The sequence below is a fragment of the Fringilla coelebs genome (genome assembly GCF_963513975.1).
Source record: "Fringilla coelebs genome assembly, chromosome: 6".
In the NCBI taxonomy this organism is placed as follows: Eukaryota; Metazoa; Chordata; class Aves; order Passeriformes; family Fringillidae; genus Fringilla; species Fringilla coelebs.
In genome coordinates this window covers 38,708,782-38,733,300 of record NC_140034.1, presented here as the reverse complement: position 1 = coordinate 38,733,300, position 24,519 = coordinate 38,708,782, and the positions used below count along the sequence as shown (strand labels likewise).

Below are 24,519 nucleotides of genomic sequence, written 5' to 3'. Positions count from 1 at the left end.
CACAGGACAAGGGTAAATAGCAGTTAATACAACCTTTACTTAGCTTCTCCTGACAAATATAAAGGTTGAGGCATTTTCACACTGACATATGGTCAGATATAGGCAAGATGTACCTAGCAAAAGTAATCCCTCTTTATCATAACTATTAATTTTCATGTGGTTTGGGTCCAAAGAGACGAGCAAAATCAGTAGAACCTCACAGTCCAAGAACCTTTAACAAGGGTCCGCCCAGCACTTTTCTCCAGTTAACATAGTTAAATATGGCTTTACTGAATACATGAGGTAAGAGTTATTTGGAACTGTGTAGGATTCAGTTACAAGAAGCAAAGGGCAGAAAAGCAGAATATCTAGCTACTTGATATATCTCAGGCCAAAGAGAAGGACCAGAGCTGTTGAGGGCCAGGCTCTCCTACCAGACTGGCCATGCTGGCTCAACTGTGGGCAAGCATCTTCACAGAATCTGGAAGGTTGGAAGGGACCACTGAAGATGATCTAGTCCAATCTCCCTGCCCAAGCAGGGTACCCAAGAGTACTTTACTCAGAATGGTGTCCAGATGGCTTTTGAGTATCTCCAAGAAAGGAGACTCCATAGCCTCTCTGGGGAACCTGTTACAATGCTTGGTCACCCACATGGTAAAGTTGTTTCTCATGTTCATGGAACTTCTGTTTCAGTCTCTGCCCATGGCCTCTTGTTCTATTGCTCAGCAACACCAAGCAGAGCCTGGCTCCATCCTCTGACACCCTTCCTTTGGATGCTGATAGGCATTGATGAGATCCATCTGCCAGTTGTCTCTTCTTGAAGCTGAACGGGCTCAACTCTCTCAGTCTTTCCTTGTAAGAGAGATGCTCCAGTCTCTTAATAATGTTTGTTGTCCTCTGTTGGACCTGCTCTAGGAGTTCCATGCTTCACTTGTACTGAGGAGCCCAGAACTGGACGCACTGCTCCAAGTCAAGCCTCATCAGGGCTGGCTAGAGTAGGATCACCTCTCAACCTGCTGGCAGTGCTCTCTTCCTGATGCGCCCCCAGATACCACTGGCCTTCTTGGTCACAAAGGCACTACTGGCTCATGGACAGATTGTTGTTCACCAGGACCCACAGTTCCTTCTCCACAGAGCAGTGCTCCTGCAGGTCAAACCATGTCATCTTTCCAGCAGGTAATCTTCATGTGTTTCAGGTTTGGTGGGGAAAAAACCTTGGAAAATCTCAAGCAGTTATTAACCCCCAGCCTGATACCCACCTTACAGCTTTGCAGGTATGCTGTACCCTCCTCCTTTTTGACTTTCCCTTCCAGCAGAAGTGCTGCCGGGGGTTGTGAGGTCTCTTGTGTGCAAATAAACCTGCTGTGCTGTGTGATTGGCATCCTTTGGGCACCACTGCAATAAAGATGAAGGAATATTTGTTTACATTTGAGTAGGAGATCAGAAACTCGCTGATTCTGACTCATTGCCACAGCACTAGATAACTAGGAGCAGCCTTATCTTTTCTGCTGCGTTTTCCAGCTGTTTTATTTTGTTTTTTCTCTCCCTCTACCATGTCTGGAAGATTTGTGACTCTTAGTTCTTCTTTCTGCCTTCCTGGTATCATTTCCTTTCTTTTACTCTCTTCCTATACCCTTCACTTCTTCAGTTTTCCCTGTGGCTCATTCTTCTTGATTTCTCATTTTAAGGCCTTCTTTTCAGGCTTGTCACCCTCACAGGCTATCTCAAGCCAGTCTTCCCAGAAACAGAGTGAGAGTAGGAGACTTTTGGGCTGGAGAGGGGCAATAGCAGGAAGAGAAATCTGGGAGCTAGGGAAGTTGCAAGAGAGCAAGGAAGAGGATGGAGGAAAAGGAAGACAGGAAGGGACATTAACTGGGATACAGGCAGTAAAAAGGAGGGGAAAGAAAAATATCAAGAAAGGAGGGAGGGAAAGAGATGGGAAGCTGGTTAAGCGTGCACACAAGAGCAAGGGGAAACTGAAGGATATGAGAGAGGATATGCATTAGGAGACAGGAGAGAAGGTAGAAGTATTCTTGCACTGAAGGGAAAGAGAGGGAGAAAAAAGGAATGAAAGATCTTTAATATTATGGAGTCCAACCAGCAATGTAGAACCACAACCACGTTCTCCATTAAACCATGTCCTCAAGTGTTAGATCCACATGTTTTTAGAACACTTCCAGAAATGGTGACTTCATCACTTTCCTGGGCAGTCTGTTCCAATGCTTTAAAACTCTTTCTGTGAAAATTTTTTGTCTCATATCCAAGCTAAACCTTCCCTGGTGCAATTTGAGGCTGTTTTCTCTTGTCCTATCACTTGTTACCTTGGAGAAAAGCCCAGCCCCCACCTCGCTATAACCTCCTTTTGGGTAGTTGTAGAGAGTGATAAAGCTCTCTCCTGAGCCTTCTTTGCTCCAGGCTAAAAACCTCCATCTCCCTCAGCTCTTCCTCATCAGCTTGTACTCCAGACCCTTCACCAGCTCTGTTGCCCTTCTCTGGACTTGCTCCAGTGCCACAATGTCTTTCTTGTAGTGAGGGGCCCAGAGCTGAACAGAGTATGAGACCTCTAGAGGAAGAAGCCTGTCAGGAATGACAGTGCCTCACCATGACATTTTCTGAGTCTCATTGTAGCTTGCAGGCCCTCACCTTGCTCTCCAGCACAGGAACTAATGCAACACCAATCACTCTCTAGGCTTTGACCACTAGCTTGCCATTCCCAAGAATGCTGCTCAGGCCTGTTTACCCCACCTTGGCCAAACCAAATGAAGCCTGGGTGTAGACACAGAAAGCCATTCACATTTGGACTTCAGTGTCTTCCTATACTTCTCCCACCAACTGCACAGAGGTTGCCAGAAGTACTGTTTGGACCAGGGGTTTCACAGGGGATGAAGGCATAATGGACCTTCCCAAATTAAGAAGCCATAGGCACAGGGGAGAAGGTGCTCAGCACCATATGTGTCTTGCATCTAAGTTGCAAGGTACCCTCCCAGATCCAGATACCCAGAGACCTCCAAGCTCAGCCCTTCTGATACCCACCATACCCAAGTATCCTGGCAGCACCATGGGAGGTGCCCTTGGGCAACTTACCCTCTACAAACTGAAGTTCTTTGGTCCCTTCTATATCATACAGTCCTGCATTCCAAAAACTGATGTTCCTTAAGCTAACTCCCCATCCAAATGGTGGTATCCTTAATATCAGTACTGGCATATTGAGGCCAATGGACTCAGATCTGAAGGTCCCTGAATGTTGAGTGCCCCCTATGTGCCTCTCGCAGAATAAATACTCTGCAGTGAATCTGAGGCATCCTCTCAATGCCAAACAGAGATGTCTCACATCATCCCAAATGGGGGCATAAGGGATGCTTCTGAATTGTGGTAGCCTGAGATGTTTTTCTTGAAGCATCATCCATCTCCCTGGGACTGAGCAGCCTCAGCTGGTCTCAAAAGAAGCATCTCAGTCCCCTTTTAATTGAGATGACCTGTCCCCACCTTAAAATGCAAAGGAATCTCAGCCTTCAAATTATTGTGGAGCACTCCAAAAGCAGGTGTACCACCCAGGCATCACCCCGCTCTGGCCCACACACTGCTGAGTTATCCTAGATCCTCATAGATTAAAGTATCACAGGACCTTTCTCACCCCACACCACTTGGGGTCTCCCTCAAAGTGATCCAACGGCATGCACTAAACTGTGACAATGCAGAAGGAAGCTTTGGCAATGTGGAAAGTTGGCATTGTGGAGGATTCCTTATTACTGTTCAGTTTCCTCTCCCAGGTGAAGATAAGGCCCATATCTGAATAATCCTAATGCTGCACACTCTGTGCTGAGCACAGGCATATCCCCCCTGCAGATGTTAATCCCAGGTTTGCGGGTGGCAGTAGCAGAAAGACAGGTGCATGTTTTCTCTCTGCACACAGATGAGCTTCAGACTGAGCTAAGGGCGGGAGTTTGTTAATGCTGATGCTGAATATTAAGTTTCTAGGGGTGGAAATAGTCAGTCTTTTCCTTAACTGTGCCAAAAAATGTGTACAGTGCCAAATGATTCTCATCTGAATCAGGTGTCGATGCTGCTGTACTGTGGTCAACATTGTACATCTGGGACAATCCTACCTTGCAGTGGAAAATCCCTCCACTTACCAGCATGAGGTGCCATGCCTGTATCATTTCAAAGCACATCTATGGGGCAGCTGTATCTTGAGCCAGAGGGTGCAAAATGCTGTTATTGTTCGTCTGATTATGCCATTTTACTCTCACCATTGAAACAAAGAAGAAGCCTCTAAATTTTTCAGTTGCGTAGCAGAGAAGCAGGATAGACTGGCCTCAGGGGCAGATTCCCCACCAAGCAGTTCGCTCCCTCAACCAAAAGTGAGAGACACAATTAGCTAACAAGCCAAAAATCAGGGGGAAAAAAAATCTCTGCTGCTTCTGCAGCTGCCTGATCGTGAAAGGAAGCCATATCGATGACAGAAGGAGATAATCCACTGACAGCTGGTTATGCTGGTAAAGATAAATAAACACAAGGTATTTGATCCCCTCTAAGGACTCCATGGTAGAAGGGGACTAACTTCCTATCTCTTGGCATTTCACAAATAGCAGGAAAACATTTTTTTCTGGGGAATAATTAATTTCTTTCAGTTCTAGGTGAAAGTAGAATTGCTGAGGGAAATGGTTTTATGTATTTTGACATTTTCCTTGAATATTTCTCTAAATCTGTATTGGAGGCATTTCTTCTCCGTGAGGGCATGTAGAGTTTGAGGTCTCTCATTTTATTCATCAAGGTTAATATCCAGTCTTCTCATCTTTGCCAGGAGGCATTCCTGAAAGGATTTTAAACTTTTGAGTGAATTCTCCAGAAGTATCCATTGACATAATTACTCTCTGGCCCTCTAAGTTCAGTTTTACTCATACTGAAGCTCTATAAGGCTGCAAGTATCCCATGCAAGCAAGAGAAGACATGGTTCATGTGAAACTAGGGAGTTAAAAATATATTTTGCCAAGTCTCAATATTATATTTAGTAGTGCTGTCGTTGCCATGGTCTAAGGATAAAGAAGGGCAAGTTGTGAAGGTAATATATATATTATGAAATCAACCAGTATTGCTGAAAAACACCAACAAGCCTTTCCTTACGTCCAAACTGAAAGCTTCAAATTTCAGACATATACTTGTAAATAGAACTTCATTGTTGCATAACATGCATTGCTTTGTCTCTGAAGTGCTGTGCATAGGACATTTCACCTTCAGATGTTCCCTCAGGAATGAGGGATCTGCTGCTCTTCTAAGTTTATGTGGTTCAGGGAGAAGGGTTTGGAAAGAGTGGTGACTTTTCAGCAAACCAGCCCCTCCAGCTCCCCGTGGCCATCCTTTCTCTCTTGTGCACCTCAGCAGAGCCAGTGGTACTTCATACACATTCACCAAGCTGTTTACAGACAGATGTGCTCATGCCTGGAAATAAACTCTCAAGACTCTGATGCTTTCTGAATTCTTCCCTCTTCATCTTCCTCCTTCTCCTCTTCCTTCTCTATGTAGCAGTGGCCCTAAGCGGAAGCTGCTGTGTGGGTTGGCCCTGATCTCCACCTCTCCTGGGAAGAGGCTACATGGGATGGAGGTGCTGGTGGATGGCTACAAACCCACCACAGAGGCCCAGCAGAGCCACACCAGGCACCAGCACCACTGGGCAGTCCCCAGGCTGGCTCCTGCCTAGCGCTGGCTGCCGGGGAACAGTGGTGGAGATGAAGGACCAAACTGTTTTGGTTTAGTAGGGGCATGCGGTCCATTTCCTCCACAGCTTTCAAACAGCCCCCTTGTGTGATTCCTCTCAGAACAGTGTTTTTATTGAAAAATAAACTGCATCTCGTTCAAAAAATGTGATATGAATGACAATGTAAGGCCTGTTTTCATTCTCAGAAGAAGAAAACCCGACCCACAGTACAAAGAGTTTCACTTCATTCAAGAGCAAAGCCTGTATACCACTGGCACTCATGAATACAGAAGTTTCTTGCACAGATTTTTTTCTCCTTTACTGAAATATTACTGCTTCCTTTACTCCTGAGCTCATAAAAGTAACAATATTGAAGGAGACCAAAGGTGGGTCATCTAGAGCAGGCTTTCTCTGAAAATGTCCCAACTAAGATGTTTAAGGGGGGTTGTAAGAGATGGGATGTATCCAGAAGGATCTTCCCCCATGAGCCTCTGGCAATCATTGGTAAAACTGCTTGCTGAGTCAGATGTTGTGTCCTTCGGTAGACTTGTTTCATGCCTTTCTGAACACATTTATATACTATCAGGGTCCATGAAATCTTGCACCAATGAGTTCCAAATGTGATTATGCATTGAGCAAAAAAAAGTATTGCTTTTTGTTTGTTTCAAACATTGTCTAATCATTTCACTCAGTAGCACTTACTCTTGCAACTTGATGGTGAACAATCCTGATTTTCCTTCTCCATGCTGCTCTCCCTTTAGCAGGCCTCTTATGTTCCCTCTTCAGTTTCTGTTATTTCATCTGAAATAGACACCCTAGACCCCAAGTTGGTTTTTTTTTCCCTCAAGGTGAAAGTTCTTCCCTATCCCTTCTGTTGCCTTTTTAATTCTCATGTATCTTTTTTGAAACAATATCCTTCAGCTTACTCTGAGGGGGTGGGTGCATAATGGCTTCATAAATAGAGAAAATACAAACTCCTATTGAAATTCATATACTTAGATAACTTTCAACTCCTTGTTTAACTGCCTAACTGATAGCAAGCACTGAGTGAATGTTTTCAGGAGCCCCACTGATACTACCAGTGACTGAGGTGACCTGGAACTTTGCAATGTTTTCAAACTATCATAGACTTTTATTCAAATTCCATATGGTGTTTCCAAGTCCACTGCAAGACAAACTAATTAAATTATGTCCTGTCATGATTGTCATAACCTGAAAATGGCAAAATCATATGAATAGGATTATTCTGGGTGTTATTGAGAAACATCTGAAGGACAACATGATTATCAGCCACAGCCAGCATAGGTTCACAAGATGAAAATTCTGCTTGTCAAACTTATCTATCTTCCTTTTATAACAAGGAAACCCACCTGGTTGATCAAGGGAAGCCAATTGAAGTAATCTTTTTGGATTTCAGTAAAGTTTTTGATACTGTATTTCACAGCATCTTTCAAACGTCCAGCCCACAGCTGGACAAACACATCATGTGATGGGTAAGCAACTGGCTTGCAGGTTGGGCATGTAGGGTTATAGTGAATGGGGTGACATCAGACTGGCAGCTAGTCACTAGTGGGGTTCTGCAGGGCTCCATCTTAGGGCCAGTGCTTATCAACATCTTCATTAAAGAACTGGATGCAGGACTCAAAGGCATACTAAGTAAGTTTGCCAGTGATACTTAAAATTGGGAGTAGCTGCTGACTCCCTGAAAGGCAGGGAGGCCCTGCAGAGAGACCTTGACAAATCAGAGGGCTGGGCATTCACCAACCATATGAAGTTTAACATGGGCAAGTGCCGGATTCTGCACCTGGGGTGGGGCAACCCTGGATGTGTAGGCAGACTGGGGAACAAGAGGCTGGAGGGCACTGCCACAGGAAAGGGACATGGAGGTCCTGGTTGACAGAAAGTGGATTATGAGTCAGCAGTGCCCTGGCAGCCAGGAAGGCCAAGCATGTCCTGGGGAGCATCAGGCCCAGCAGCACCAGCCGGGCAAAGGAAGGGATTGTCCCACTTTGCTCTGCACTGGGGCAGCCTCAGCTCGAGTGCTGGGCACAGTTTTGGGTGCCACAATATAAGAAAGTCATGAAACTATTACAGAGTGTCCAAAGGAGGCCAATAGAGGTGGTGAAGGGCCTGGAGGGGAAGCTGTAGGAGGAGCAGCTTAGGTCAATTGGTCTGTTCAGCCTGGAGAAGAGAAGACTGAGGGGAGACCTCATTGCAGTCTACAAATTCCTCATGAGGGGAAGAGGAGGGGCAGATGTTGATCTCTTCACTCTGGTGACCATTGACAGGACCCAAGGGAATGGCCTGAAGTTGTGTCAGGGAAGGCTTAGATTGGATATTAGGAAAAGGTTCTTCACCCAGAGGGTGGTTGGGCACTGGAATAGGCTCTCCAGGGAAAAGGTCCCAGCACCAAGCCTGACAGAGCTCAAGAAGTGTTTGGACAATGTCCTCAGGCACATGGTGTGATTACAGGGGCTCTTCTGTGTAGGGCAGGGATTGGACTCATTGATCCTTGTAGGCCCCATCTAACCCAGGATATTCTGTGATTCTCTGATTTCTACTTGATAGCCTAGAAGAGTTTTGAAAGAAACAGACTTTTCATTCTGTTCCTCCTAGTGAGAAAAAAATACATTTATGCTTATGTGTGCTCTTCAAATACAGAAGAATGCCAATGAGATTTGTGAATTTATTGACATTATCTGTCTTTTAGCTGAAAAGCACAATGTTGGTGTATCTTACCGTTATTAATCAATTTTGAACACAAAGAACACACAAACATGTTTAATTGCCCAATTCCCTAAGTCTTGAGTGATATATTTTGCAACTTGCCTATCACTCAAACAACAGAAGACTTGAGTGGAAGATATTAAAATCAATTATAAATAAAATATCTGTGAGGACCTCTCTCTACAAACATGTGTCTCTGAATTTATGATGTGGTAGCTGTATTGTAAGACATGACTAAATAAAAAGGGCATTGTCTCACTGTGCAGATGTCTCCCCAGTCCATCAGTTTTATTGACTTTTTTTGATCTTTACTTTGCCCCTTCTCACTGCGTTCAAAACTCAGCCACATTAAACTCTGGATTATCCCAGACAGCAGCAAGACAAGATAACACAGTCAAAGCAGAAGCCCAGAAATAGCCAAGGAAGCTTGAGAAGGTGGTGTCATGGCATTGGTAAGGACTGGTGACTCCAGAGGCTGTGATGACAGGGGTGCCACAGCTCATCAGAAGATGCAATGCTGTGTGGCACGGTGCTGTGTGAGCAAGACCATGCTAATTCAGCATCAGTCATCTCAGGGGTATCTTTATCTGAGATACACTTAATCCCAGATAATCTAGAGGTGACTAACACTATTTATTGTTAGGCCCTGAAAACTCACTCTGAATACCTGTACTAGCACTGACCTTTCTGTCCACTGAGTCACTGTTAACTCTTATTCTTGCATGCAAAGCCAGGCAAAGAGCTCTGCTCCTAGATCCCTCTTCCCCATCCCTTCATAACACCGGTTTCACAACTCATCTTCCCTCCCTTGTTCCTGTGCCTGTGGTGGGCTATTTCCAGCAGGGTAAAGTCAAGGCAACCTGTAATAAATACACAAGATTCCAGTAATTTAATACTTCTCAAAACTTACTACTTTTTTATTGTTTTCAAACACCAATGCTCTTGCTACATTACTCTATAGGACAAGATGCTGCTCAGCTGGTAGTCCCAACCTGGTGGCTCAAATATATGTTTAATTAAATACTTAAAATAACTGAATTGCTTTTCAGATGTTCCATCCATTCAAACTCCAGGCTGTTTATGTATCTAGTGATATTGAAGGGTTTAGGGGACAAATTTACAGAAGTATTTTTGAAAACCACAATCAGTATTTATATTTGAAGTACTTAACGTCCTGGAATTATCATAATCCTGTAGTTTTCCTTAGGTCCTCTGATTCCCTGTCTTTCCTCTTAGTGACCTTTTACATTATATGTTCCTTGGACTTTGGAGCAGACTTTGCTTTATGATGTCTCTCCTCAAGGTGCCAAAATGACCACTGACACCTAAAAGGACTAAGAAGATTTTATGTCCCATCTACTGGTGTTTTATTGTTCATAGAAATTGACTTTTTAATTTTTTTTTTGGTTGCTGTTTGTCACAATCTCTGAATTCTGTGCATGTGGGAGGCTGTTGAGATGTCTATATGCCTGCAATACATCCTGGTAGCTGCTGTCTTGGTCTGTGGCTCATGCCCTTGGTTTACCACTCTGCATTTCTATTTGCTTATCAGGTTAGTGACACACCAAAATGCTTCATTACAAAAGTTGTCATTTCCTTTCAGCAGTCCTTGAAAACATACTCAGTGGTTTCACTTCCATCCACAGTTTTCTAATTCTATATTTTTTCCCAAGTTCCTCAAAAACAGAAGTGGAAGGATTCTTGTGAAAGCATCTGGAAAAGGGCATTTTGATGGAGACTAGATATCTCTAATCACTAATGGTCCAACAATCGCCAGCTGAAAAATTTAGTAGGATGACCAACATTACAACAAATCAGCTTGAATTAGGGGGCATTATATTGTTTGACAAAAAGGACAATGAGTCAAAACCAGTTTCTTGTATCTGATAATGGAACTGCAATTGCTCCTAGGATACTTCATACTGCTGGCTTAAAAATGAGGATCCTTTCCCTGGACCATTTGCATCTTGGCACTCAATCTCTAGCTCATTGTGATTCTAAACAGTGTACAGGATCCGAAACTGTGCTTAGTCAGCCTGGCCAGCCACCTGAGAGCCATGAGCAATGTCCCCTTTATGACTGCTCACTTCTACTTAAGGAGAAAGGAAAAGAAAAAAAAAAAAAGGCAAGGAAACCCATTCCTCTTGACTCCCAGAGAAAGTATCGCTCCTCAGATGGAAGCAGCAACATCACCAGCCTCTCTGAAAGAAGATGCACATGCAGAAGAAGAAAGCAAGCATGGCTTGTGAAAGATTAAATGCTCTCTGGCCTCCCCTAATTGCAGATCTGATACAGAAGTACTGTTTGAAATAGTGTTTTGCTGGAGATCAGATTACATAAGGAGCTGACAACCTTCTTTACTTTACATATCGAAACCTCAACAAGACTGAAAGCCTAAGAGGGAAGCTGAGGAAGAAGAGCTGGCAGGTAAGAGCTGCTGGCAGGTAAGAGACAGTGATGAGTCCTCACAGGTCCCCCGTGCTCTCTGGTGCAACAGGCCAGGCTACCCCCTCTGAGCTATGGTCCTCTACTTTCTGTATGAAATAACTGATGCCTCCGGTAAGCAAAGCAGTAAGTGATTAGGGGAAGAGAACAGGGGGACACAGTCTCCTTTCAAGGCTACTCTCAGAAGAGCTTGCATCTCCAGTGAAATCCCACTGCAGACACAATGCTGTATTGTGCTGACAGGCCTTCCCTGGCTCAGCTGCTGAGGGCAGCCCTGAGAACATGAATTTTACAAAAGCAACAGGGCAGCCTGAATGTTGAATTACTTTTACCTGAATATAGATCCTGGACAATGCACTCCTATGAGTGTTTTTAGCTCACCCAAGCTGCCTCCCAGGCAGAGCATTCAGGAGCGTGAGATTTGCAGCTGCACTGCTCCTGGCTGGACCAACTGACAGCTGACAAGTCAGAAAGTCACTTTGGGATGAGACAGGGTAAGCAGGGGTCTGCTTCATTGGCTGCTGTAAGCAATAACTCCTGTGTAAGGCAATAATCCACAGTCAAAGTCAGAGGTTGTTGTGTTAAGCAATGCAGTTTCCACTTAGGCTGATGTTCTTAATGGTGAGTGCCTCATGCTCATCATGTTTTCAGGCTCTGGTTCCAACTGGTGGTCTGAACAGTTTGGTTAATTTTCTTTATCGTCTGGAAGTGAGCAATCCCCTATCCTTCCCTGACCTGCGAAGGGGAAGATATTTGCTTGTAGAAGGCACTCTTTGCCTGGATCCTGCTGGTGAGATAACCCTGTGCTCAAACACTGATGAGAAAGACAGATTCCCAACTGTCTTCTTAGGCTGGGCTATGTCTTGCTTGAAATGGTCTTATAGCTTTCATTTTTAAGCTGCACAGGCTATCTTCCCTCTTAGTTGCAGCCATCTAGCATTCCTGCCAAAAGCACAGTGAAAAACAGCAATAGGCAAGTAACTAACTCTTGGTTTAGTTTTTAAGGTAGTTTTGTTGCTGAAAATCAGGGGAACAGAAAGTGCTATGTGACTGCTCCACTGTCAACCTAATCTGTGACCTGTCAATGCACTTGCTGCTAATTCTTTTTAATACAAGTTGCTAGAAGACTGTTTATGCATGTTAACTAATATCTTCTCAGATTTTGTTCTAAGCACTCTCAACAAACAGCACTGCAAGATGGGCTGGCTATAGCAAAGCTAGCATGTTATGATGTAGCTTTTTATTTTGAACACTTGGTACAATAGCAATGACCATTATTCTTGAGATGCCCCTGCATTAATACTTTACATGGACTGTGCTTCTTTCTCTGAAATTCTCCCAAACTGGTGAAATAATATTAAATGAGAAATAAAATCTAGCAGCTGCTTACAAGGTCTCATCAAATCCCTTTGAGTTTTCTGACTTTTCCACTTACTTTGATAAGGCTTTCTATGTGGCTTGTACTCCTAAGTGCTCTTAGGATGAAAACTAGGCAAAGGGGACTGGACAAGCATCCAGAGTGATGTGATCAAGCAGAAAGTGGAAAACCCAGACAAACTGAACTATGACTTTTGATAAGCAGCACAAACATCACATTCAGAGGCAGAGGTGTGTGGGTCAACTTTGTGCATAAAGACTCAATAAGCAAAAGAGAATTTTTTTCCCTAAGCTTCTAGCAAGATTTCCTTTCACTGAAAGGAAAGAAATCATGGTAGATATCTCTGTATAGACCCAACGTACAAAACCAGTCTGTTTATTCAAACATTTAGCTGTGCATCTGATGACACCATTCCTTTCCATTTCATACATGAAACCACTTCTCATGCTACTAGAAGGTAAATTCTTCATATACACAAATGGGGGCCCTTTTTGCTGATGTGGAAGTGAAGCTAAGTAGCACAGAGGCAGGAACCACTTCTCTTCAGCATTGTAAGTCTGAACAAAGCGCACATGCGCAGTTTTTAAAGGAAAGACTTTTGGCATGTCTGTGATAATCAAAGTCTGTGCTTAAACTGCTGAGTTCAGACTGGTTGATGTGAGGTCCAACACGACCCAGCAACGTGTGCTCGCAGCCCAGAAAGCCAACAGCATCCTGGGCTGCATCAAAAACAGCATGGCAGCAAGGTGAGCGAGGGCATTCAGCCCCTCTGCTCTCACGGCACCCTGTAAGAAACTGGAGTGATTTGTCCAGTTCTGTGGTCCCCAATGTAAGTGATGTGGATCTGCTGGAGAGAGACTGGAGGAGTGCAATGAAGATGATCAGAAGGCTGGAGCATTTCTCATGTGAAGACAGACTGAAAGGGTTGGGGCTGTTCAGCCTGGAGAACACCTTATAGCAGCCTTCCAATACCTAAAGGGAGTGTACAAGAAAGCTGGAGAAGCACTTCTGATGGGGGCATGTAGTGAAAGAACAAGGGATAATGGATTTATTCTGAAGGAGGGTAGATTTTGATTAGATGCTAGAAGGAGATTCTTCACTGTGAGGATTGCAAGGCACTGAAACAGGTTGCTCAGAGAGGCTGTGGATGTCCCATCCCTGGAAGTGTTCAAGGCCAGGCTGGATGGGGCCCTGAGCAATCTGCTCTAGTGGAAGGTGTCCCTGCCTGTGGCAGGCAGGATGGAACTAGACAAGCTTTAAGATCCCTTTCAACCTGAACGATTCTATGAAAATGGTCTGAGCCACTCTACCTTGCCATGACCCAGAGATCACTGTAGGCAGTGTGTGAGATACTCATCATGGTCTGAGCTCTAAGACAAACCATGAAAAATTTCTGCATGCATCTACAGTAACAGCTGATGATTATTTTTCCTTTGAACTTTGTCCAAAGTTCATCTTTAAAAAACAAACTTTGGGCTGTGTGTATTGACTCCTCAGCAAAATAAACATGCCAAATCTCTAATAACACTTAAATCACTCATTCTAGATTCTTTCAACTTGCTTGTTAACCAGAAAGATAAAAAACACTAAACAAACAGGCTTTACTCAGTTATTTATTTTTCTGGTGCCCCTATCAAAAAAACCTGAAGGACAAAAGCAACTCTGGTGTGATTGTTTTCAGAGTAAGCTGACTCCTTGCTTCAAACTAACTGAAGGTAAAATCAAAATCCAGGCTATCTTGGCTGTAACACTTGGCCTCTACAGCTTAAAATGCTGGTAGTAAAAGTTCACATGGAAGAGGGAAAATCTGAGTATTTGAGCTGAGATTTTCAGCAGGGTTTAAAAATTGGTTATGGATTCGAGACTGGAGGGCTAAGGAGGGAGAAGGCTGGGCGGTGCCCCAGCCACAGGAGAAATCACAGCAAACTACAAGCTAATCTGACAGTAATAGAGTTTAGCCCAAGCTCACTTGATCTATTCAAAGGCTGTAGAAATAAAGTAGAAAGAAGTATAAAAAGCAAATATATATTTATTAGAAATAATGTAATATCTAATATCTCAGCTATACTAATGATACTACTTCTTGTTACAGTTTGACACATTGAAAGTTCTACTGTGGTGGCTGCTAGATTTTTGGTGGTCCTGTACCTGTGACCTTACCTGACACCCCATGAACTGTGCACCTATCAGTAACTATTTGATAACACTTTCTGTGTTATCCTTTTCTTAGTATTCTGTCAACCCTACTGTTTAGTCTCATACCTGGCTTGCAAAAAAGGAAAAAAAAAAAAAAGAAAAAAAGAAGAAAAAAAGGGTAGGAGAGATTGCCTCAAAAAGAAAACTCCAAACAACATGACATTAAAAAAATAAAGACATTTTCAGATTACTCTATTTGCTTCATATCTTTTCCTTTGTGTGCATTTAAGGTTTGTGTCTTTGAGGTCACATCCACAAACCCACAGGCTAGAAACTTCATTAAAAAAAAATAAGCCTGAGTTTCTTGCATAATTGTATGAGTCCAGGAGCTACAGCTTTAAGAAGGGCACTAAATGTTGTAAAGTTCACAATTAAATCACACAGAACTTGGCAACCAATTGATGGAAAAGAAGTGGAAAATTAACAGTAATTAAATAAACAATGGCTTATAGATCTCTTTTTTACAGTTGAGAGGAAACCTCGCTGTAAGTTCTCACTCATGCTGAGCCCTCTAGAATCCTCCAGATGATAAAACTGCGTTTCTGCCCAATTACGACTCGTCCCCGAGTTACTCATCATGACTGCTTTATGGATTTAGTTTCACATTATAATAAAGAGTTCATCGTGGCTTCCTGAAGCAGTTGCAGAGATAACGCAAACACTTACTTTTCTTCACAACTTGTGAGCATTTCGAAGGAATAAAGCTATATAAGAGGCCATTAAAAAAAAAAAATCAGTTTTGCATTGCATCAAATCCCGGTTTTTCGTGAGAGCTCATGCAAATCCCGCGGCGTCCAGAACACGTCCCACTGCTTTTAGCAATGGTAGCTCCGACAGAAATGCGAGGCTTTAAGTATTTCTGAGACTCTGGAGACTTTCGGAAGCCGGAGACGCACAGGGGCATGCCTGTAACTTAAGCTAGTGTACTGCAGATAAGGACTGACCCTGCATGGGCTGGCTGCGGGCGTTCGGGCAGCCCCCAGCAGCTCATTGTGCGGCGGCAGGAACCGGGGGGACCGTGGTCTCCGAGGCGCCGGCACAGGCGGGCCCAGGGTACGAGGGAGGGACGGAGGAGCCCCCGAAGCCCGAGTCACGTATATTGATTTCCACGCCAACGAGTGCCGCAGAAACGTTCTAATCCATGGCGTGTTAACTTCCCTGCTTTGAACCTGCCCATGAAAGTTTCTGACTCGCCACGGTTGGTTTTTGTTGGTTTCTTCTTCCTTTTTTCTTTAAATTTTTGTATTTTTTTTTCTTTCCCCTTTCTGGAGGGGAATTGGAAGAGGAATGGGGAAAAAAAAAAAAAAAAAAAGCAGAGAAGGCTGATGCGCCGCCGCTCGCACGAAAGCAAATGGCAGCATCGCCCGGCACTGGAGTAGTAAGTTAATAAATAAATAAATAAGCCAAGCCCGCTGCGTGAACGGCGAGGTGGAGGAGGGAACACCCTCCCTTCCTACCCGGCCGCGCGGAGAGCGTGTGCGCTATTCCTTCGAATAACATGGCAGGGCCGGCGATGCGGGGAGGGAGGGAGTGAGAGAGGGCGGCTCTTGGCCCGGGCGAGCGGGCCGCGGCGCATCCGCGCCTCATGCACGGGGACGAGGCCGCCGCGCTCCCGCGCTCCCTCCCGCCGCCGCTTCCTGCGCGCGCCCCCCGCCCCCCCTCTCGCGGCCCTGTTGCATCAACTTCCTGTGCGGAGCCCCTCGCGGCAGGGCCCCGCGCGCCGGCTCCTCCCGCCCGCGCGCGTCCTCCCCCCCCCCCCCCCCCACCGCCGCCGCTCTCCGCTTCCTGCGCGCGGCCCCGCGCGCGCACCCGCGCGCCGCCCCCACCGAGCCCCGCGCAGCCGGGCCGGCCGGGCGGGCGCGGGGGGGAGGGAGGGAGGGGTGTGTGTGTGTGCGCGTGTGTGTGTGTGTATGCGTGTGTGTGTATGTGGGGGGGGCGGGGGGGGGGGGGTCTCGGCTGGCGCGCGGCCGCCCCCGCACTGCTCTCCCCGGCCCCCGCGGCCTCCCGGTACCGGCGGTGAGGGGCAATGCGGCCGCCCAGTGCCCCCCGCGGCCGCGGCCGGCGGCGCCGCTGCTCCGGCAGAGTTTGGTGCCCTACTTCACTCTACTTTAGTTTCACTCACTTTACATCCGGGCTTTTTCCCTAGGCAATGGGGGCCGCAGCACAGCCCGTTCCTTAGGCAAAGGGAAATAAATTCGCCGCACCGACACGTCAAGTAGTTCCCCCTCAGGAGAAGCCGCCGAGCCCGCCCTCCTGGCTGCCCCCCTTGCTCTGGCCCGGGCCCGGCCGGCGGTGTCCCGCCGTTGCAACGGGGAGTGGGGAGCGCGGGCGTGGGCCCGCCGGTCCCCGCTTTCCCAGCGGGTCTCCAGCGGCGGGCCAGGCCGGGCCGGGCCGGGGCGGACGGGGGCGCGCGCGGCGGCGTGTCGGGAGCGCGCCGCAGGCAGGCAGGCAGGGAGGCCGGCGGCGGAGGGATCCCGGCGAGCGGTGTGCTGCGGCCGGGCCGGGTGAATGGGATTGAAGAAGAGTTCAGCTTCTCGGCTTGTTTTTGTGTTACAGTTTCTCTCCTCCTGCGCCTCTTCGGCTTCGTGCCGCCCTCCCCGCCCGCTCCCTCCTCCCCGCCGCAGGAGGAGCCCCCCGCGGAGAGGGGGAAGGAAAAGGACCCCACAGAGGCGAGAGCGAGCGAAGAGGAGGAGGAGAAGGGAGCAACCTACCATCTTCCACTCCCCGCTTAGCTTAAAGAAAGTGAGAGGAGAGAGAGAGAGGCGCCCAGAAGAGGGGGACAGGGAGGCCCAGAGGAGCGGCGGCGCCGGCACCCTCCCCCTATGAAGAAGAGTCCTCCCCCTCACAGAGAGGTCCTGCCAGGGGGACCCCGGCCGGCCCGCAGCAGCACCGCCGCCGCCAGCAGGGTGTAGTATCCCACCTTTCGGATTCGCCTCCTCCTCCTCTTCCTCCCTGCCCCCCCCGCCCCCCGGGCGCCGTCCCCCCCTCTCCCCTCCGCGCCCCCCGGGATGGCGCCGGCGCGCCCCGCACTCTCCGGCCAACTTGGCGATGAGGAGCAGCAACTTCGCCGCGGCCCCCGGCCCCTCCCTCGGGGGGGTGGCGGGGAATAGCGGAGCGTCCCGGGGCGGCCCCCCGGCCTCCCCGGCAGAAGTTTGCGAGCGGGAGCGGGAGAGGTGGAGGAGGGTGACACTTGGGGTAAAAGGAGGAGGTGACACATTGGGGTTGGGGGGAGGAGCAGGGGAAGGAGATGACACATTGCACTGGGGATGGGGTGGGGGAGGGAGGCTTATCCCCTCCCCTCCGGTTTCCTTCAGGATGATTATTTCCAGGCCCTTTTCTCTCGGTCGGGTCCATCGCCGCTATGCTGTCGGGGAAGTTTTATTATTATCTGGGAAATGATGCCGCTCTCGGTGATGGATAATTCGTAGTAAATCCGCTGCTGCGGTTTTTCTTTTTTTTTTTTTTTTTTTTTTTTTTTTTTTTTTTTCTCTTCCCTCCTTCCTTTCATTCGTCTTTGTGGCCCGAGCAGCGCCGGGAAAATTCCGTTTCTTCAGCAACTTGTTATTCCGGAGCCGGGCCTGCTCCCCCCGCCCTGGGGCTGCCCTTCCCGCACAGGTACGGGGCCGGGGGTGCCCACGCCTGCCCCAGCACTGGGAACGGACACTTTATTTTGGTTTGTTTCCCTCCCTCCTGCGCCCGTGTAGGTGGAGTGGGGCTCTATGTGGGACTCTGCCATTTGGTGTAGTCCTCTTATGCATGTTCCTTTCCTTTCTTTACTTGCCTTCCTGCAGGATTTTTTTCTGTTTTTTTTTCTTTTTGTGGTGGTGTGTGTTTTGTTTTTTCCTGTTCTTTATTATTCCGTGCTTCACTGTCGGTAGAGCTTTCTTCTCAACCACCTCTGCAGTTTGGTGGGTGCTGATGGTTTAGTACGCTGAGGTTTTTTGGGTGAATTAGTATTTTATTAATGCATGGAGCTCTTCATTCAACAACTTCTCAAGTGTCAAAAAATAAGGCTATGAACAGATGTGTTTCAATATGGAGAAATTTCTAAGTTCCTAATTCTTGGGGGTGGAGGAAAGAGTGCCATTGGAGAGTGGCTTTTGTTTTCGATTGGTGAACAAATGTCATCACATTTCAGTCACGTGCTGTAATATTCTTTGTTCAGCTATCAAACTATGATATCTGCTACACCTGTTCCCACTTTTTAATTGTAAGTAACGGTGATCGCCTGCAAATCTTATAATTGCAGATAGGAGCACTTTCTCCCTTTCTCTCCCCTTTCTATCCTCTTGGATATTTGTTTGGGCCCAAGCACTGAGCTTGACAATGAACTTTTGTTCACTGTGGAGGCTGCGTGTAAAAAGGTCCCACTGGGGGTAATAACTGCGTGTCACGAGAAAGTTGTGTCCTGTGATGTACGGTGGGTCTGAGCATGGAAAAATCAGGTGGGGATGTGCGCTCTGTAATGGCAGGGCTTGAGGAGGAGGCAGGCTTCTTTGGGCCAGGCAAATTTTCCTGTGCTGTTGCTTGTTATCAGATTAAAGGATAGATACTCCTATGCACCCAACTGTGTAGATAGAGGCATCTTTTTTTGATTAGCTGTAGGTTTTTAGATATCAGAAATAAAATGGATTTTGGCTGTCTGTTTACTCTTCTTTTATTTCTCTTACTCCCTCCTCCCCCCCCCCCCACCCCCCCCACCCCCACCCCTTTTTCTCATTGTGCTCACTTCTAACAATGAAGACACCTGCTTGGTTTCAGTTTTGTAACTTGGCTTCCTCTGGCTTTCCTGTGATTTCCTGGAGTTAGCTGCTGAGACTAGACCTGCTACATAGCAGGGGAATTTCTAACTTTGATGAAGGGAGGCTTATTTTGAGGCTTCATTTGTGAAAAAAATGACATGTGTTTCAATGCCTTGTTTTAAAAAAGCCTGTAAAATTCTAAAATTCATTACTTCTACCAGGTTAACATTAACTACAGAACTTTAATATTGAACTTTAGTGATTGTGTATAATACAACTTTAGTTTTTGTTAAATAGTAACATTAAATTACTACTGAGAACAAGATCTCAAAGAAATAAAAAAATATCATAACTATTAGTTAAAGAAGTTAATTATCATATTTTAGGAGAAAGATCACAGTCTTTGGAAATTTTGTCTATATCTGTGCATGCTTCATGGTAGCAAAATGAAACTTTCTTTGGGCGCATTTTTAAATGTTGATTTTTAGAAAGGAATTCTGTAGCTCAGTAAATGAAACATTAAAACTGTATTTAAAAAAATAGATTATGAGGTTCTCAAATGTTTTTAAAACTTTCAACTTCACTATGGTAGATTATTTTATGATAGTTATATCAGCTAGGGGTTTGAGCTGATACAGAGGGATTATGGAGCAGCCTCTCTCTTCATTCATTTCATGTTGTATAGTAGTGTGTGTAGAGTACCTCTTCAAGGTCTTGAGACCCATTGTCTAGCAGAAGGTAGGTGCTTGCTCACTGGGAGTACTTGCCACCAGATGGATGTCAGCTATGTCATATCCCAAGATTTCAGCCTTAGTGACCTGAGCAACAAGAAATTTGGACTGGATCCCATTATGGGTTTTGGTGGATTTTCCTTTAACTAGTAAAGCTAACATGTTCTGTAATTCAAATTGTTATGTGGAAGAGTCTTTGTTATTAATAATTTTTTTGCCATTAGTGTTTTTAAGATTTTTACCTGAAAGTTTTTAATCTTTGCTCTCCTCTATGTGCGTCCTGAACTAGTTGTGTTGATGGAAGCAGACATTTGAAAGTGGTTTTCTTCCTTTAGGGAAAATAAAAAAAAACTTTCCTTCAAAGAACTTAAAAAAAGCAAAAATAGGAAATTAAAACTTAGGCTGCTTAGAAAAAAGTGCTGTTGTGTTTCCCAGGTTCAACAGTGAATCTTGGCTTTAAGTTTAGGTTTTGTAAAGCTGTCTCTTCAGTGTAGGCTATTCAGCTTCAGCTGTGTTTCAAATATTGGTCCTAATTGTTTCTTATTCCAACTTTACTTTTTTTTTAGAGATGTGGTTTTGTGTGTGACTGTTAAACTTCACTATAGAAATTATAATTAAAAAAAAATTTAAAAATATCTTGGTGTGGATCCTTACAAAGGACACAAATTTCATGGACTTCTGTGGGTTTTTTTTTGTTTTTTTTTTTTTTTAGAAAATAACATGTGTTTTATTGACTCCTTAAAGAGTTGTATAATTCTGTGTGCAGTTGGAAAGCTTTGATAGTGAGCCTGGCTATCACTTGTGTTGTTCATGCAGTTTGTCTGTGTTATAATGAACACATTGTAGCTGTTCAGTTTCTTTATCCTTTTTCTCAGAACCATGAAGAATTTTATTTGGTCAAATGAATTGATACTACTGGCAATTGTTTGAAGTGGAGATTTCTCTTTTATTTTAGTCTAGTTGGAAGGAATCTGGATGGACTATCTTATTTCATGTGTTACTGGCATTTTGCATGGGTACCAGAAACTCAAGGTGAATGTCATGTGAGAAACATGTGTTGGTGACCCTAACCTTTTTACTGTTGTTTCACATTTGTTGGTTTTACTTGTTTAAAATATTAAATATAAGAAAGAACTTCATAGGGTGATAGAGCTTTGCTTTTTGGAGGGCCATCTCATGGGGATGTGAGCCGTAAAGCATCTCCTTCAGAACAAGCTTGTTGTGTAGAAGGGGCAGTTCTAAAAACCTATTATTAAGCTTCTAATAATATTTCTTCACTGTCCCCTTCACCCTTTATGCTCACAACTGTGCAGTCACATGTGTAGCTGTATACTAGAAGTGTAAGACTCTACAAAAGGCCTGGCTCCTGTACGTTCGTGAATTGCCCTTGTTCAATTACTCTGTGCCAGAAAGCAGCTCACATCCTGTTTCTGATGTATTTCAACAGCACAAAGGTTTTTTAGGAACAAACCATAAAGTGGAAAGGTGGGGCAGAGCACAGAAGGGTTTTGAGGTGTCTGCTGAATGCAAAGGGCTGGTACTTACTTCTGTACCCTGTAATTAGAGGGTAGAGAAGGATAGTTTTTATAGGTATCTTACAGTAATATTTCCTCTTCAGTATAGCAGAAAGCCAGTGTCTGGCTTGTGCTGGTGGTGGAGATATGCATTATGCAGGCAAAAAAAAAATTATTTACATTTGGTGGGGGAGGGGGCAACTTTGTATTTTCTCATTTTCTTTTCATTTTTTTTTCCTTATGGCACATAGAGTCTCATTAAAAAAAATAAAATGCAGCAACTTTGTTTCTTTCATAAGTTTTTATTTATGGCTCCTACACTTTACAAAGTTCCTCTCTGGCCTTTTTTAAAGTGTGATTTAAAGTTTGTTTGATTCTGCTTTTGTTATGTCAGAACTTCACAAAAGTGAAGTGTAGATCATAGGCTGTAAAATGTACAGAAATCTAAAGAGTTTTTTAAAAGTACTTATTGCTGAGGAAAGATGCATTTGCATCGGAATCAGACTTTGCAGTTAGTCACCTGTCCCTAAAATATTTTTTTAGTGTAGAAAGTTCTAACAGGTCCCTTCCTTTGGTCTTCCCTGCCTACTGTCCTAACAAAGCCCCAACTTTGCCGCAGAATCTTTTGTTTTAATACTTTGATCATTCCAGGTTTTTGAGGAAAAAATGTGCTGCATGATATAGGCTTATCTGCAGCATTATTTTCTGGTATACTGTTGACACCAGCTTAATATCTCTGGTGGAATAAGTTCCCTATGCCTTAAAAGATCTTTGCCTAGATGGTTTGACCTATTATTTGTTCCCTCTTGCCTGAGATTTCTTGTTTGCTGTCATTACAAATGCTCACTCTTTTGATTAGAGACTGTATGCTCAAAGCATGCTTTGAAAAACCGCACACCACAAAACAAACACGCTGCCTCCACCCCCCAGACCCCAGCCCAAGCCTAATGTTTGTTGTAACTGGTGGGAATGCATCTATAAGTGGTACAAGAGTAGTGAGGCTCCGCTTCCTCTGAGCTCTGTCCTAGGCCACATTCATACAGCTTCTATGCATTTTTAATGTCCAATTTCTTAAAATGTGTGTTTTCTGATTCCGCCCTTCTACTTGACAGTACTGCGCTTGTAGGACGAGAGAAAGTTCACTTGGTACAGAAGTTGTGTTGCCTGCCTCTGAAGTGAGGGACTCTACCTTTGCATTTGTAATTAAAAGTACACTTTGAAAATGTAGCTAGTGTATTTCTTGAATTGCAGTATGGATGTGTGAGTAGTTAAACCAAATGAGGGCAGATTTGAGCCTGTGACTCTAAGATGGCCTGTGAGAGAACTCTAGCAGAGCAGCCAGGCTTAGGGGTGGTTCAGCTTCCTTGTTTTTGCGTATGAAATACAAGCTGTCAGTATGAAAGGGAGAAGGAACATTGATTCCTTCCCCTCTTCCACTTCAACCCTGCAGATCCAAGCTAACTGTATGGATCCCAAAGGTAGCATAGTTGCAAACAGTTAATTGAAGAGATCGAGTGGTATCCTATTGAAGCTTTAAATTGTTTTAACAAAACTTCTGAGTAATCGCAATAATTATTTTCTGATAAGCTGGCTGATAGTAACTATGGCAACAGCTGTCTGGCCTACGGACAGCATTGCTGTATTGACGAAACCTTTAGATGCTCCTGAGGCCTCTTGTCTTTATAGGGAAGTGCATCAGGATGACTTTCAGGTGACTGACACATCACCATTTCTTTCTCTTGCAGTAGGATGCTGTCTTTCTCTTGGCCCAGCCTTTTTCTTTTGCATGGTCCTTTTTCTTTTGCATGTTTCTGCAGGTGCTGCCTGCTAGCCTGGAAATGCTGCAAAGACTGTCTTGTACTACAAGGACTAGGGAAGCATATAAGTTCTTACATGGAATTTTATATGTGTATTATTGGTTTTTTTAGTTGTTTTAATAATAATAATCCAGAGTTCAGGGAAGTGGGAGAGCAAAAAAAAGGAGGACTTTTTCATTTTGTTCCCTGCTTGTTTTCTTCCTCAATTAAAACCTTCTTAGAACAGACTGGTAGGGGGAGCTGCCATTCCCTTTACTGAAGTACAGCGTATTCCTCTCTGAGGCCTACGCTGAGACGCAGCTATTTAATTTTCAGCTAAGAGCCACTTCTTTTCAGAAGAGAGAGGCAAGCCCCTGCTTCAACACATTGTAGAAATGGAGGAGGAGAGTAATTTTTTTCCAGATAACTGAATTCTGGACAGGGAGAATATACCCCTCACCAAACATACTTTTCCTATTGCTATTCAAAAGAGTACTCTTTAATTTTATTAAATGTAGCAGTCTTGGGAGGAAAGCCCAATAAATTCTTGTTGCATTTCAGTAAAAGATGCTAAAAAGCTACAGCAAACTGTGCATGTTTAAAAGTAGCCAAACTGCTATTCTGTGAGGACTCTTGGTTAGCTGATGTTTATTTCTGCAGAGATCTTTGGCCTCTTAACTTCAACACATGAGAACTCCGTACCTATCGATCCTGTCTACCTGACGTTTACCAGCAGCGGTCTCCCCGTTTGGGGTGTGTGTGTTGTTTGCAGGCCTGTAGAAGTGTGCAATATGGCCTACATCTGGTCTCATCTTGAGTAAGAATGTGCTCGTGGAAACTACAGGCCCCAGTGTGCAGTGCTCTGTTTTTATTGCAATGGCCTGCCCAGATTGTGCTATCCTAAGGCATCCTGGGACCTGTAGTTTTCTTGAGCAGAAGTGGAGGATTTGGAGTGAAGCATCTAAGATGCTATCATATTCTAGAAGCGCAGTTCTCAATACCTTATCCAGTTCTTGTTGGTCAGCTTAAGCCTGTGCAACAGTCAGGTATTTTTGTTTACAAGTTAAAACTCGTTTATAGCTACATGATATGTTTAGAGAAAAGCAGTCCGTGAAGGAAGTCTTCCAACTGCTTATGTTTTTATACAAAGAATATATTAATTGTACTAACACCTTGCTTCATCTGTGATTGCAATGATCTTATTTGATATTCTGAGGATTTTTAATCTTTCAGAGCAATGTTATGGACGGAAACATTTGGCAGAAGGGGAGTTTTGTTACTGGAGGTATGGGAGCCATGTTGTCCTTTCCAGTTGC

At 44.9% G+C, this 24,519-nt stretch overlaps 1 protein-coding gene across 6 annotated transcripts in view; it reads left to right on the top strand.

Annotated features, from left to right (window-relative positions):
* Positions 1 to 16,925: 16,925 nt before the first annotated feature.
* The window catches only part of PHF21A (PHD finger protein 21A), a 134,894-nt gene continuing 127,300 nt past the window's right edge, over positions 16,926 to 24,519 (top strand). For 5 of the 6 annotated variants that reach the window (XM_084208795.1, XM_084208794.1, XM_084208797.1 and 2 more), the window contains exon 1: positions 16,926 to 17,326. The gene's annotated coding sequence lies outside the window, so the exon portion shown is untranslated. Of the gene's footprint in view, positions 17,327 to 17,623; positions 18,036 to 24,519 lie in introns of those variants that run through there. The other variant, XM_084208792.1, reaches the window with a different exon arrangement.